At 40.5% G+C, this 15,698-nt stretch overlaps 1 non-coding gene across 1 annotated transcript; it reads right to left on the bottom strand.

The window, feature by feature from the left end:
• Nucleotides 1–278: 278 nt before the first annotated feature.
• TRNAS-GGA (transfer RNA serine (anticodon GGA)) lies at nt 279–351 on the bottom strand. Its single transcript has one exon. It is a non-coding gene; the product is annotated as a tRNA-Ser (tRNA).
• Between the last annotated feature and the right edge of the window lie 15,347 nt (nt 352–15,698).

Consider the following 15,698-nt stretch of genomic DNA (forward strand, 5'->3'; position numbering starts at 1 on the left):
CAACACTTCATCTAAGCTTGAGCAAAATTTTCTGTGGGGTACCTTTGTAGGTATATGGTATTATTATTAGTTTGTTTAAGCTGAATGTAATGAATAACTATCACATGAACTTTTAAAATAACTCACCTTGATTGTTATTATATGTGTGTGGTGTGAAGTCGCTCAGTCGTGTCCGACTCTTTGCAACCCCATGGACTATAGCCTACCAGGCTCCTCCCTCCATGGGATTCTCCAGGCAAGAGTCCTGGAGTGGGTTGCCATTTCCTTTTTCAGGGGCTTTTCCTGACCCAGGGATCGAACCTGGGTCTCCCGCATTCCAGGCAGATGCTTTAACCTTTGAGCCACCAAGAAAGCCCTCTGAGCCACCAGAGAAGTTATTATATGTAGGGTATGTTGAAACAAATTTAGTTAGCACAGATCGCATAGGATTTAAATGTACCACTTTTTTTTTCATACTAGGATGGATTTTCAATACATCAAAAAGAATGGACTCTCTTTGTTTCATTCCATCTACAAGATAATATGGAGAATTATCTAAAAAGATGGAGAATGATTTACATCATGAGATGGAGTACCATTCTGCACACCTTGCCATACTATGTAGCCTTAGTCTTATGCATAGAATTGGAATAAGAATGTATTTGTTCTTTTATTCATTAATTCAACAAATATTTACTTAGCACTTACTTTATGCAAATCACATTGCTTTGCTATCCCTAGCTAACCCTCCTACCTGACCCCTCTCTATCGTCCTGCAGAAATATTGCTGGGAAAGTGGAGATACTATACTCACATGCCCAATTTCACCCCCTTCTTTACTCAGGCTTAGCATTCTGTCATAATAGCACTCTGCAGCCTTGGTAGTTATAGTGGAGCTGTGCTCTTCAGCAGCCAGAAACTTCCACTGGCCTTCCCTATTGACTAGAGAGCTTAAAAAGAAAAGGTTTTAACCTTTTCCCCTGACTTGAGGTTCCAGTACCTCACAAAAGGTATACTCCTCTGTCAGGCAGTATAAAATAGTGGCTAGGAATTTGCATTTTGGATATCATTGTACTGTTGCCAGTTTGTCTTTAGTTCCTTTGACTTCACAGAGTCAAGTCTTTAGTGAAGTGTTCAAAATTATTTACTCTTATGCATTTATTTTACAGCTAAGGAAACTGAGCAAGAAATGGAAGTGAGTTGCCCTGTAGGTGACAATGATTTAAGGTGACAGAGCCAGGACTTGGGGCCTGAACATCTTGATACCCAATCCATTTTCAATTGCATTACCCCATCATGTCTACTCCTATGAAATGTTCTATATGATTATTTTAATTCTTGAGTTTCTTTCTAAAAAAAAAAATCTTGAGCTATACAAACCCCCTTGCTAGTCTTTTTCACTTCTGTGGGACTTCTGATTCTTTTTTCCATCTCCTCTCTTCTGTTTCCCTGATGTTTTCAAAGTGGAGCTTCCCTGGTGGCTCAGATGTAAAGAGTCTGCCTACAGTGCAGGAGACATGGGTTTAATCCCTGGGTAGGGAAGATCTCCTGGAGAAGGGAAGGGCTACCCACTTCAGTATTCTTGCCTAGAGAATTCCACGGACAGAGGATCCTGGCAGGCTACAGTCCATAGGGTCACGAAGAGCTGGACATGACTTCATGACTAACACTTTCTCATGATTTAGTGGTAACATTTTGTTGGAAATGCTGAGGTTTAAGTAAGAGTGAAAATCAAAACTTTAATGACAGGTATGATACAGGGGTCAACCTATCATAATACAGATTGATCATTATGTCATTCTTCTGAGTTCTTGCTGCAAATCAACCCTGATTCAGTGAGATACTATAATCTTGCAAGAATCAACTATTCTGCTTTCCAGAAGCTTTGGAAATCTCATCTATTCATTTTTGCTACTGATACAGCATATAAATAGAGTTTTCATTAATCCTTTCAGTTATCTATTTGGACCAGTATTTTTTAAAAATATATGTTGATGCTCATCAGAATATATCAACTCAACCTTTTAACCTGACATAATAAAAGATAATTGAAAACAAGTTCTGCAGTGTTTTTGTTCCCTGGAGATATATGACAAATGCTAAAAGCAGAGAGAAATATGATGGATGAAGCCTTTTATAAACGTCACCAATGGTAGTGGTTTACTCACTAAGTTGTGTCCGACTCTTGTGACCCCATGGGCTGAAGCCTGCCAGGCTCCTCTGTCCATGGGATTCTCCAGGCAAGAATACTGGAGTGGGTTGCCATTTCCTTTTCCAAAATAACACCAAAATCTACCTCTTTATTCTGTTTCTCCACTTCATGAGGTCATTAGGAAACTCTGTTGTCATATCTACTTCCAAATTGGCAAAAATTGTTCATCTTTAGCAGAAAGAAAGAGACAAATTGGAAAGCTGTAGTTTGATGTCATCTTTCCTAATTTTGTCCATGTACTTTTCTTCCAAATAGCAGATTACTTCATCCTGAAGTCTTGATAACCATAAATGTAATCAACTTGGCCACAAATATTTTCAAAATGAAATGCCCATTTTTTGGTTGTCTTTTTGCTTTGTTTTATATCAGAGTAGAATGGAGAGGAGAAGCAGTTGGCGATAAGTAGAAAATTGGTGTTTTCTGGGACACTGGATATTTCATGGTCCAGAGAAATTCACAACAAGGTGACAGAATGCTCTCTCAGACCACTGTCACTTACACCGGAACGTGATGTGCTCCTGGGGAATGTTGGGAAGGCACTTGCAAAGCTATTTTAAGAGGCGTTTGAAACTGTGAAAGGACAAGAAAGTTATAGGAGAACATGTCAGAGCCTTGTTTGTAAATACTGTATTCTCTTTATGGGTTACTGAGTGGCAAAAATCAAAAGAGTGTTTTTGCCAAGAAATAAAGCTGCCTATCTTGCCTCACTAGCAGAGAATTCCACATAAATGATGACCTTAAATTAAATGGAACATCTTAACAAAAACCTCAGGAAGTCATTTTGTGTTTTATCAATATGTTTCTCCAATGTGAACTCCCAAGTAGTTGGTACTAGTGAGATTAATCACATCAGAACACAGATGAGACTTTGTTTGCAGAGAAATTGTATTTGAGGAGACTGAAAGCTAATTTGCCTCCAATGTTAGAAAATGTTTCATTTGTCTTCATATAGATTCAAAGAAAAAGATTTAGATAGGAATGGAAATCCTTCTTTGGCAGATTGCACCTCTTTAATGATGGAGGAAAGGGAGAATCAGATTGGACTCCAGTGCTTTCTGCCTTTGTCTGTGGATCCCCTGTGGATTTCAGAGAGGGCTGGAATACAGCTTGCTCAAAAAGTGAACATGACTAGGAATTCCCTTTGACTCCATCCTTCTCAGAAAAAAAAAAAAGCCCAAATCCAAAGATTTTATATATATATATATGCTTAGTCATTCAGTTGTGTCCTACTCTTTGTGACCCCAAGCACTGTAGCCCACCAGGTTCCTCTGTCCATGGGATTCTGCAGGTAAGAATACTGGAGTGGGTTGTCCTACCCTCCACCAGAGGATCTTCCCAAACCAGGGATTGAACCCAGGTCTTCTACATTGCAGGTGGATTCTTTACAGTCTGAGCCACCAGGGAAGCCTCTGTGTGTGTGTGTGTGTGTGTGTACGTATGTATATACGTACAGGGAACGTATACATATACAGGGAACATTATTCATATTTAAAACTGAGGGAAAAAATCCATTACTCATGTCAGTGTCACTTTCATTCTGTATTTAGAGCTTACTTTTCTATCTTCCTTCCATATTATCAGTTATTTTGTGGAAGGTACGTGTAAGTGCTGTGTAAGGGACAGATACTGATAGAGCGGTGAGCACTGTGTACTTAGTCATGTCCAGTGTTTTGCAACCAGTGGACTGTAGCTCACCAGGCTGCTCTCAAGAATACTGGAGTGGGTTGCAATTTCCTCCTGCAGGGGATCTTCCCAGTGCAGTGATCGAACTCATGTCTCTTGCATCCCCTGTATTGGCAGGCAGATTCTTTTACCACTGCGCCACCTGGGAAGCCCCTGATACAGTGGTAATACGTGTTTATTCATTTCTTCTTCAACATTACTGTAAAATTAGGTACAACCAGGTACTCTGTTGGCCATCTAGGATACGAAAATGAATAACCATAATCCTAACCCTGACAAATTTTCCTTGGACATGTGGTGAAGAACACATGATATATGGGTGCTATAATAGAGGTGTTAAGACTCCTGCAACAATAGAGGAGCAGGGTGGGACTAACTCAACTAAAGCTTGGGTTAACAGGGCATTTACAAAGTAAGTGGTTTTTTCTGGATTGATGGGGCATGTCTTTGTCAGCTCGGACTCCTGGAACAAATATATGTCATAGACTAGATGGCTTCAATGGCAATCATTATAATTGAGCATTTATTGCATATAAAGTATTTTGAATATATATATTTATATAAAATGATTCTAAATATGTGTATGTAAGGTATGAAGAGAATAACTATACTTTAGCTTATCAAGCAATGACTATCACAACAGAATAAAAAAAAGTATCCAAATATGTGAAGTACACATTGGGAGGTCAGAAAAAAAATAGTGTGGATTTGAGCAAATGATCCCTTTTATTTGTGTGTTGCTTTAGAGTTCCCAAAGCTCGTCACTGCATTGTTTTAGAGCATGGGTTTGGTGCCAAGTACAGCCTCTATCTGTGTCTGTATGGCCTCTAGCCAAGAATGATTTTTGAATTGTTAAAGAGTTGTTTAAAAAAGCAGAAACATGAGCAACAGAAACCAAATGTGGCTTTCCATGTCTCTAATACTTAGTGTCTGGCACTTTACAAAAAAGTCCCTTCTTTTAGAAGAAGCTTCACAGACACTTACATTGCTTCTCAAAGTGTAACTACTATACTTCCACTTAGCTGGAACTAAGGCAAAATGGCTGAAGCCTAAGAACCTAACATCATGTAGTTTGCGTTAAAGGAACTCGATTTGTTGTAGTGGTTCTGACTGATAAATTCTGTATTCCATTGTCCCGTGTACATACGCCTAGTGGATCAGATCTCTCAGCTTGTCTTTCAGAACTCATTCCATCTCTTCATCTTTGTGCTTGACTCCTACTCTCTTAAAGTCATATTTGTGGGTTATTTAATGATAATCTAAAATAAACAATACTGTTTAAAAAAAAACACTTTTCAATTTACAATGAACTAAATCCATCACCTCATTCATTTTCCTTAAAACACTAAAAGGGGGATACTTACAAATTGAGAAGCTTCAGAATTAGCCATCTCAGATGGTTTGTCTAGGGCGATACAGCTTGGATGAGAGCTCAGAAAGCCCAGCTGTTTTCGGGTTGTATTTTCCATCCTTCCTCACAGAAAACCCACTGCATTGTTGCCTGCAATGCCCTTGAGTGTGCAAAAGTCAACTGGGAACTTGGTTGTGGTAAATCCTCTAGACGGATTATGTGATAAATCCTACAGAAATATAAATTAAGAATGATGGGTCCATCCTTTTCTCTTGAGTTACCTCACCCTCAAAAAACAGAGAATTTGTTACAGAATTCAGAACCCCCCTAACCCTGCCTCACAGGAAGAATTCTGTCTCCCTCCTGAGGAAACCAAGTGTCCACTCAGGGAAGATGAGGAAGAAGTCTCTGATGCTTGATCTCTGTGAAGCTCCTCTTTGTGAGATACTTTGGAATATAGCTTTTAAATTTTACCCGGAAACATCTCATTATGACTGTCTCTATGATACATTAGAAGAAATAGATGTAGAGAAAAGTTCTGTGTCCTGAGAGGCACCTGGATGGCCTTTCTTCATTCACAGAGACAACCTTAGCTGGAGAGTTTATGGAAAGGCAATTTGAGGTAAAGATTATAGGATTTTTGAATTCTCTGGGGGGAACATAAGGTTTCCCCTGGGAGTCCTGAGGAGCCCTCCGGATATATGACAGTTACCTCAGGGGCAGATTAAGAAGATGAACAGCTCTAGCTCTCTCTTCCTTGGGCTTCCCAGGTGGGGCTAGTGGTAAGGAATCCCCCGGCCAGTGCAGGAGATGCAATAGACTTGGGTTCAACCCCTGGGTCAGGAAGACCCCGGGAGTGGGGAATGGCAACCTACTCCAGCATTCTTGCCTGGAAAACCCCATGGACAAAGGAGCCTGGCAGGGCTACAGTCCCTGCCAGGGCAAAAGAATCAGAGAAGGCTGAGCATTTACTGTTCTTCCCTCCTCTGGCTCTGCTGGTTGTGTTGCTTTGCCTTGCTGTATTTAAACCCCCTTCCCATGATGTCTGATAAATGTACACATTCATGCACTGGGGAAAGGAGAGATGTGAGAACCTCTGAGAACCTTCCTGGTTTAATCCTTGCTTCAGCCTAAAGTGAACAGTGGACCTCTGGTGTTGGAAGCTATGGGAATTCAGTGAGAAGTATTTTAGCAGGTTTTCAGAAAGAAATTACATAGATGAGTAAGAATAACATTTTTCAAGTCACACCAATCATCGGCCTTCAATCCTCAGGGCAAAAGCTTTCTCTACTAGGGAATGCATTTTGAGAAATGAAAGATTAGCATTTCCTGCTCAGACTGTTTGTTGATGAGCCGCTTGCCTCACAGTTTTCCTTAGTTTAACTTGGGGCTAGGATCTGTTTTATTTCCTCCAATGGGAAAATCATAAGAATAGTTATTCCTGTTAATAAAGTGACTTGGGAGCTTCAAAGAAATTTTAGTGTGATTATTCCAATTTAAAGTGATGACCTGTTCAAAAAAGAACTTTTTTGTCTCATGGCCCAGTTTGTCTGCCCTCATTTCCTTCAGAAGTATTGATCTTGAATACTGTTACAATATTCAGTGCTGGTGGCTGGATGTGTTCTAAGGTGACTAGCTGAGGGTGTGAGATTGGATGCCCAGCCGTCATCGAGTGCTAGCCCTCTGCAGGTGACTTTGAGTTCACAGGGGAACCCCTCCCTGTTATGCAGAGATGATGACTTTGGAGCATGTCTAGCTCTTCTAGAGCTAAGGAAGAGAATAGGCTTTACATGCCTTTTTAACCTGTACTGCCTTCACATTTATTTTTGCTTCTGTTGTTACATTTATAATCCTGTGTGTATGCTATGTGCTCAGTCACTCGTTCATGTCCTATCTTTGTGACCCCATGTATTGTAGCCCACCAGGCTCCCCTGTCCATGGGATTTTCCTAGCAAGAATGCTGGAGTGGGTTGCCGTTTCCTCCTCCAGGGGATCTTTCCAACTCAGGGATCAAACCTGAATCTCCTGGATTGGTAGGCACATTACCACTGAGCCACCTGATCCTGTGACGTAGTGTTGTCATTGATTTCCAGGTGAGGAATATGAGTATTTAAGAGTTTTGTCAATCTCAACTGCAAGTAATGGTGGAACCGGGAAATAAAGCAGTTTTTCCAACTCAAGTACAATTTATCTTTTTTTTTTCCAAAATGTGACTCTCAGGACATCATCCAATTCTGCATCTTCTTCATTTCTATAATGGATATTATTAATACCTATAATTCTGACTTCATAATGTTATTCAAGAATCAAAATAAATGCATTTGGAACTCTTTTATGACCACTTAAAATGCTATACAACTGAAGTATACTAAAATTATTATTGTTATCTCCAACTGTATTTAGTTTATCTGTATAGTACTGTTTCCGGGATGTTTTTATTTTTTTAAGTTGAACATATTGTTAAATTATGTGTCTTGTATTTTTAGACTGATTCACTCCTTTTGGACCCAGAGATGTCTCACAAACATAAGGCAGACATGAGACCTTCGATATTTTCTCAATTGACTAGGATTACCCAGTGAAGAATATGGAAAGAATATAAAGAATTCTTTTGCCCTAGCATACATTATGCATACTCAGCTGTTCCACATTGTTTTCCACCAAAGTTCAGTGTGGACCTCACAATTAATTGTTCTGTAGGCCTTTTTTTTTTTTTTTTAACTGGAAGTCACAGGTTAAAGTTGCCAAATTTTTAATGAAATTCCCCGCTAACTAAAATAATATATTTCTAACCTTGAGGAGAGTTATGAAGTGTCTGGTTTGCACTTAAGTAAAATTTCTGGAAGTGCTGACTTGTATCCTGCTAAGATAGGTTGGGAAGGAAGTAAATGAATTTTAATCTAAGGAAAGGTGTGGCCACATGTAATCAGAACCATGATATCAGCTCAGTGGCCTTTTATGTCACTGCCTCTAGTACAAGGCGGTGTACTGCTGTGACTGCATAGCTAAGAATCACCGGTGATATTGATCATATATTCTGAGAAAAAATATAGGTTCTGAACTGAGTATTTTTTATGATCACTGGCTTCCTTTCAAATTCAATAATTTTTTTTTCTTTTGCAGAATCCCAAAAGGATGTCAGTACTCAGTAGAAAATTGCCATGTTCTGCAGTAGTGAGAACTTGTGACTCAGAGGCAGAAAGATCATGAATAGAAACAGTCTGTTTATCAGCGTTGTTCTAGGGAGAAGCCTCAGAGGACTTGCCTTCATTCTGATAGCCAGAAACCATGGGTTCTCCTCTAGTGAGTAATCTTTCCAGCCTGAAGAGAGTACAGGGTTTGCCACTCTGGCTGTGTCCACTCGAAGTAGACTACAACAGATGTCTCTCTTCAAATATGCTGTCTGTGTTAAAGCTGTCATTTGTTGAGTACATCTTAAGATCCAATTGCTCTGTGTGTCTGTGTGTGTGTCTCTGTGTGTGTGTGTGTGTGTGTGTGTGTATCATTGCTGTAATTGTTTAGTTGCTAAGTTGTTTCTGACTCTTTTGAGACCTGCCCTGGACTGTAGTCTCCCAGGTTCCTCTGTCCATGAAATTTCCCAGGCAAGAATATTGGAGAGGGTTGTCATTGCCTCTTCCAGGGGATCTTTCCTGGCCCAGGAATTGAACCCTGTATATATATGTATGCCACCTGACCTGCCTCTTGAGAAATCTGTATGCAGGTCAGGAAGCAACAGTTAGAACTGGACATGGAACAACAGACTGGTTCTAAAAAGGAAAAGGAGTATGTCAAGGCTGTCTATTGTCACCCTGCTTATTTAACTTATATGCAGAGCACATCATGAGAAACGCTGGACTGGAAGAAACACAAGCTGGAGTCAAGATTGCCGGGAGAAATATCAATCACCTCAGAAATGCAGATGACACCACCCTTATGGCAGAAAGTGAAGAGGAACTCAAAAGCCTCTTGATGAAAGTGAAAGTGGAGAGTGAAAAAGTTGGCTTAAAGCTCAACATTCAGAAAACGAAGATCATGGCATCTGGTCCCATCACTTCACGGGAAATAGATGGGGAAACAGTGGAAACAGTGTCAGACTTTATTTTTGGGGGCTCCAAAATCACTGCAGATGGTGATTGCAGCCATGAAATTAAAAGGCGCTTACTCCTTGGAAGAAAAGTTATGACCAACCTAGATAGCATATTCAAAAGCAGAGACATTACTTTGCTGACTAAGGTCCGTCTAGTCAAGGCTATGGTTTTTCCAGTAGTCATGTATGGATGTGAGAGTTGGACTGTGAAGAAAGCTGAGCATTGAAGAATTGATGCTTTTGAACTGTGGTGTTGGAGAAGACTCTTGAGAGTCCCTTGGACTGCAAAGAGATCCAACCAGTCCATTCTGAAGGAGATCAGCCCTGGGATTTCTTTGGAAGGAATGATGCTAAAGGTGAAGCTCCAGTACTTTGGCCACCTCATGCGAAGAGTTGACTCATTGGAAAAAACTCTGATGCTGGGAGGGATTATGGGCAGGAGGAGAAGGGGACAACAGAGGATGAGATGGCTGGATGGCATCACTGACTCAATGGACGTGAGTCTGAGTGAACTCCGGGAGTTGGTGTTGGACAGGGAGGCCTGGCGTGCTGCGATTCATGGGGTCTCAAAGAGTCGGACATGACTGAGCAACTGAACTGAACTGAACTGATACACACACACTCAGTCTCCACCAAACTTCAGATAAATTTTATCTCCATTTTACAGATAAGGAAATAGAGGTTTAGAAAGGTTGAATAACATAAACAAGGCCATAGTGCCAGTAGGAGCTGGAGCTAGGATTCAAATGCAAACCAGTATCTTTGTCTCTAGGTAACTCTATCATCCTTAGACGTGGTCCTAAAGGGGCAACAGTGTTTAAAGAAAGGAGGTTCTTGAAAGGACACATGGAAAAAGATGAAGTGACTGAAAGTTATTCCTTCAGAGACACTCTCCTTGACCTTCTACCTAGAATAGATTTTCCTCTCAAAATTCATCCTTCTTTAAAGCACTTTTAGTGTGTAGTTCAGAGAAGGCAATGGCACCCCACTCCAGTACTCTTGCCTGGAGAATCCCATGGATGGAGGAGTCTGGTGGGCTGCAGTCCATGGGGTCGCGAAGAGTCGGACACGACTGAGCAACTTCACTTTCACTTTTCACTTTCATGCATTGGAGAAGGAAATGGCAACCCACTCCAGTGTTCTTGCCTGGAGAATCCCAGGGACGGGGGAGCCTGGTGGGCTTCTGTCTCTGGGGTCGCACAGATTTGGACATGACTGAAGCGACTTAGCAGCAGCAGTGTGTAGTTTGGTGTTCTTTATTAAATTTGTAATGTAGAAAGGGATAATGAAATAAGTCCTTATATTCCTGCCACCCAGAGTAGTTTTATTTTTTTAACTGTGAGGAAGTATACATTATAAGACTTACCATTTTAATCATTTTAAAGTGTACAGTTCAATGGCATAAAGTATATTCTCATTGTTATACAATCATTACCATTATCCATCTCTAGAGACTTTTTGCCATCCTGGACTGAAACTCTGTACCCATTTTTTTATACCTTCAACAAGCTCCTGGCAACCAATGTTCTGCATTCTTGTTTCCTTTTTAGGTACCATCTATATATCCCTTTTCACCTGCCAGCATCTCTCTTTGGATGTTTCACTAACATCTCCAAATAAAATGTTGCTACCTCCTAAAATGTATTTAGGAGGTATTTTAGCAACCTTCTTCCTGCATTTATCCACTTGTCTCCTTGTCTTTTTCACCATCAGCTAACTAGATAAATCTAGAAACTCAGTACTCATTGTTTTTAAAATAAACTTCTAAAAATTTAGTATAGGTTCAGAGCTAATAGAAAAGTTACAAAAATTGTACACAGAGTTCTCATATTCCCCCCTCCACCCAGTTTTCCCTGTTGTTAAGATTTTACATTGTTGTTCAGTCACTAAGTCATGTAAAAGTGGATTCATTACCACTAAACCATCTGGGAAGCCCTGAGATGCTCCCAGGTAATGCCAAGGCTGGTGGCCTATGCACCAAACTCTGAGTAACAAGATCACGAAAGGCCAAGGGTATCTGCTGTCAACGTGACTTCTCATTGATAATATTAAGACTTACCATCCGCATGAGGGAATGTCTGTGATGCCTCATTTTTTTCTTCCTTCCCACCCCTCTTTATACAGTTACGTTTGAGTAATCTATGTTGGTAATCTATGTTATAGAGCAATATTTCTCAAACTTTAGTATATTTATGAATCACCTGAGGGAACTTGTTAAAATGCAGGTCATGCTTCAGTAAGTAAGTTTCAGATTTCATCTTTCAAGCAAGCTCCCAGGTAATGCCAAGGCTGGTGGCCTATGCACCAAACTCTGAGTAACAAGATCACGAAAGGCCAAGGGTATCTGCTGTCAACGTGACTTCTCATTGATAATATTAAGACTTACCATCCGCATGAGGGAATGTCTGTGATGCCTCATTTTTTTCTTCCCTCCCTCCCCTCTTTATACTCCCTATTACGATCTTCAATGGATGATCTAGAGCTTCGCCATCCGATATTGGCCACACTGGTTTGTCTTTCAGTTTCTTGAACATGACGTGCCCATTGCAGCTTGAAAGGTTCTGTTTCGAGTATACACCATTTCCTGTTTCCTTCATGTAGGACTTTCTCATAAGCATGGGAAGCATCTTCTCATGTTCAGTCTGATTGTCTGCTGCTCCTTAGAAAGCCTTTCCCTGTGAGTCAGGCTAAAGTAATGGCTTGATTTATAAGCAGTCTTAGTACTCAGTCTATTTTCTTCCTAGAATTTGATGCGGTTGTTTATGTAACTTTTATGTCTTTAATATCTTACTAGACGGCAGGAGCAAGAACTCTCTAGTTTGCCACTGAATCATCAGGGCCTAAAACGTTATCTGCTATATAGTAGATATTAATGTTTGTTAGATAAATGCCAAGCTTGACTTTGAAAGATGAGGGGAAAGGCACATACATTGGATAATTCTGTTTTATTGCTTATTCCTTTGGGAGGATTTATTGTAATTTCTGTTGGGTTTTTTTTTTTTTTATGATTGCTAGTTATGTCATCTTTTCATTCCTGTATCTTTGGACATACCAGAATCATATAGGTTCAGGGGGAAACTTGTTCATCCAGGTTTTTCTGAGGAAGGAATTCTTCATGAAGAAAAGCTTGCTGGGCTCAACAACACAGAGTTGTTGAGAGTTGTTGAAAAGGTCCTTAGCCACCTCAGCCTGAGGCTTAGGTGGGAGCCTACAGTTAGGTGAGTAACAGCAGTTCTTACTCTGATGTGTGTTTCTTTAAGACACATGATGTAAGTTAAAAAAGAGACAGACTTCAGGAAGGAACTTATGGTCGCCAGGGAGAAGGGATAGTAAGGAGTTTGGGATGAGCGTGTACACATTGCTGTGTTTAAAATGGATAACCAACAAGGACCTACAGTATAGCGCATGGAACTCTACTCAGTGTTAACCTAGATGGGAGGGGAGTTTGGGGGAGAATGGATACATGTATATGTATGGCTGAGTCTCTTCTCTATGCACCTGAATCTATCACGATATTGTTAATCGGTTATACCCCAATATCAAAATAAAGGTTCAGATTCAGACTCACCAAACTCAGATTGGGCCGTGCCACATATCATTAATGGAAGATGCCAATTAATACAATGTAATAATATTCCAATGGCAAAACACTGCCTTTAGTGTGCCACATGGTTTTTTACAATTTATTTATTTATTTTAATTGGAGGATAATTACTTTACAATATTGTGATGGTTTTTGCCAGACATCAATTGCGTTGGGTAATTCTGATGATAATTTATATTTAAAGAATTTTAAATTACTGTTTTCTTAAATTTCTGATAGTTGGTACATTGTGCTTCATTAAATTTATCCAGTGTCAGTTATCTTTCTTGCCTTGATACATAAATTGAGAATATACTTTAAGAAGATTGGAAGAACAAGATTTACTTTCTGTGCCAAATAAAGGAAAATTATTGTCTAGCTCTTCAGTGATAATGATATTGGTGTTGTAAGACCCTAGAAGCATTCTCATGCTTAATGGTCCCTGAATATTAAGAATGTACAAACCAGTAGGGGAAGCTCAAGGGCAGGGGGAATATTCATGGCATGAGCAGAATGGAGAATTAAGGCCTACGCTTAAAAACAAATAAGAAAACAGACAAATCAGTATCAATGAGTTCATTTGTGTGTAAGTTGGATAAGGTTTAAGCACCAAGATGGAGAAAAGTTGTATGTATTTGAAGATATCTAAGAGTGATTCCAAGGAAGGAAAAATAATAAGGAATTTTTACTAAAGTTCTTTTTTTAATATTGAAATTAGTTTAAGGATTTCTATCTCTTCTATCTCCCATCCTATGAAACAAATAAAAGTCCATCGTTTGCTCTTCTCTCTTCTTAAAGATGCCATTCCATTAACCTCCTTGAAAATTATCATCAGACTTCTGGGAAAGGTCTGCTCACCACCATCTTATAATCTGCCCTCTATCCTCCTCCACTTTACTGACAGTTGCACCCACATTTTCCTTAACCCTGTCATCTTTCTAGCGCTGATCCTTTTAGACTGGGGAGAGGTGTTGAAAATAATTGCCCCAAAGACCTTTCTGAGAAGGGAGGAAGCAAAATTCCATTATGTCCTAGGGCTTCTGAAACAAACAATTATCTTAATTAAAACAATACTGTTGGTTGTTATAATGGCATTGAGTCAAAATAATGGTGTAGTTCTCTCTTTCCTTCTACCAGTGCGGCACCATTTAGGGCTATGGACTTATCAGGTAGGACAAGGTTATCAGGGCTAACTTCCTCCTTCCTGGGTTGCTCCCTGATATGGTTTTAGCTTCTTTGAGAGGTTGAGCCTCACAGTCAAGCTCCTTGAAACCACTGAAAGTCGTAGTTTCTACATCCAACCTTGAAGCCAGGTGGGTGGATCTCTCCTGTCTGCAGTTTTTCATAGAATGAAGTATGGGCATTTCAAAGAAGTCTTTTACCTGCCAATAAGACCACCTCAGCTTAATTTCCAAACTGTACTCATGCAGATAGACTATATTTTTCCCTAAGGGAAATAGGGAATGGGCTAAGGAGTTGTGTTGCCCTGGAAGCTTCATCCTTCCTAAAATGAAGGAAGATGGTAGATAGGGAGGTAAGGAACTCTTGGTAGTGCAGTGAAGTGATTGTAATTAATGACTGGTCTGGAGCACTCTTCTCCATGCTGCTGCTGCCAAGTCGCTTCAGTCGTGTCCGACTCTGTGCGACCCCATAGATGGCAGCCTACCAGGCTCCCCCGTCCCTGGGATTCTCCAGGCAAGAACACTGGAGTGGGTTGCCATTTCCTTCTCCAATGCATGAAAGTGAGAAGTGAAAGTGAAGTCGCTCAGTTGTGTCCAACCCTCAGCGACCCCATGGACTGCAGCCTTCCAGGCTCCTCCGTCCATTGGATTCTCCAGGCAAGAGGACTGGAGTGGGTGCCACTGCCTTCTCCATAGATACTCCTATTTTATTCTTCACTTCGATTGCATTGCTAGTCTTTGTTTCTGGCTGTATGCTCCCTGTTCTTGAGTCTTGATGAATTTATTCTCTATTTTCTCTTAGCCTAAAGCTATAGTCTTCCCCATGAAAAAGCCCTCTTGGCCCTTCTTGGTTCTAGGATCATTGAACTATGCTCAGTTTGGGGGTGCCATTCCTTCTTGAGAATCTTTATACAAAACCATTCAGTTCAGTTCATTTCAGTAGCTCAGTGGTGTCCGACTCTTTGCAACCCCATGAATCACAGCCCGCCAGGCCTCCTTGTCCATCACCAACTCCCGGAGTTCACCAAACTCATGTTCATCAAGTTGGTGATGCCATACTGCCATCTCATCCTCTGTTGTCCCCTTCTCCTCCTGCCTCCAATTGCTCCCAGCATCAGGGTCTTTTCCAATGAGTCAGCTCTTCACATGAGGTGGCCAAAACATTGGAGTTTCAGCTTCAGCATCAGTCCTTCCAAAGAACACCCAGGACTGATCTCCTTTAGGATGGACTGGTTGGATCTCCTTGCAGTCCAAGGGACTCTCAAGAGTCTTCTCCAACACCACAGTTCAAAAGCATCAATTCTTCAGTGCTAAGCTTTCTTCATAGTCCAACTCTCATATCCATACATGACCACTGGAAAAACCATAGCCTTGACTAGATGGACCTTTGTTGGCAAAGTAACGTCTCTGCTTTTTAATATGCATCTAGGTTGGTCATAACTTTCCTTCCAAGGAGTAAGCATCTTTTAATTTCATGGCTGCAATTACCATTTGCAGTGATTTTGGAGCCCCCAAAAATAAAGTCTGACACTGTTTCCACTGTTTCCCCATCTATTTCCCGTGAAGTGATGGGACCGGATGCCATGATCTTCGTTTTCTGAATGTTGAGCTTTAAGCCAAAT

The sequence above is a fragment of the Capricornis sumatraensis genome, chromosome 5 (genome assembly GCF_032405125.1).
Source record: "Capricornis sumatraensis isolate serow.1 chromosome 5, serow.2, whole genome shotgun sequence".
Classification (NCBI taxonomy): Eukaryota; Metazoa; Chordata; class Mammalia; order Artiodactyla; family Bovidae; genus Capricornis; species Capricornis sumatraensis.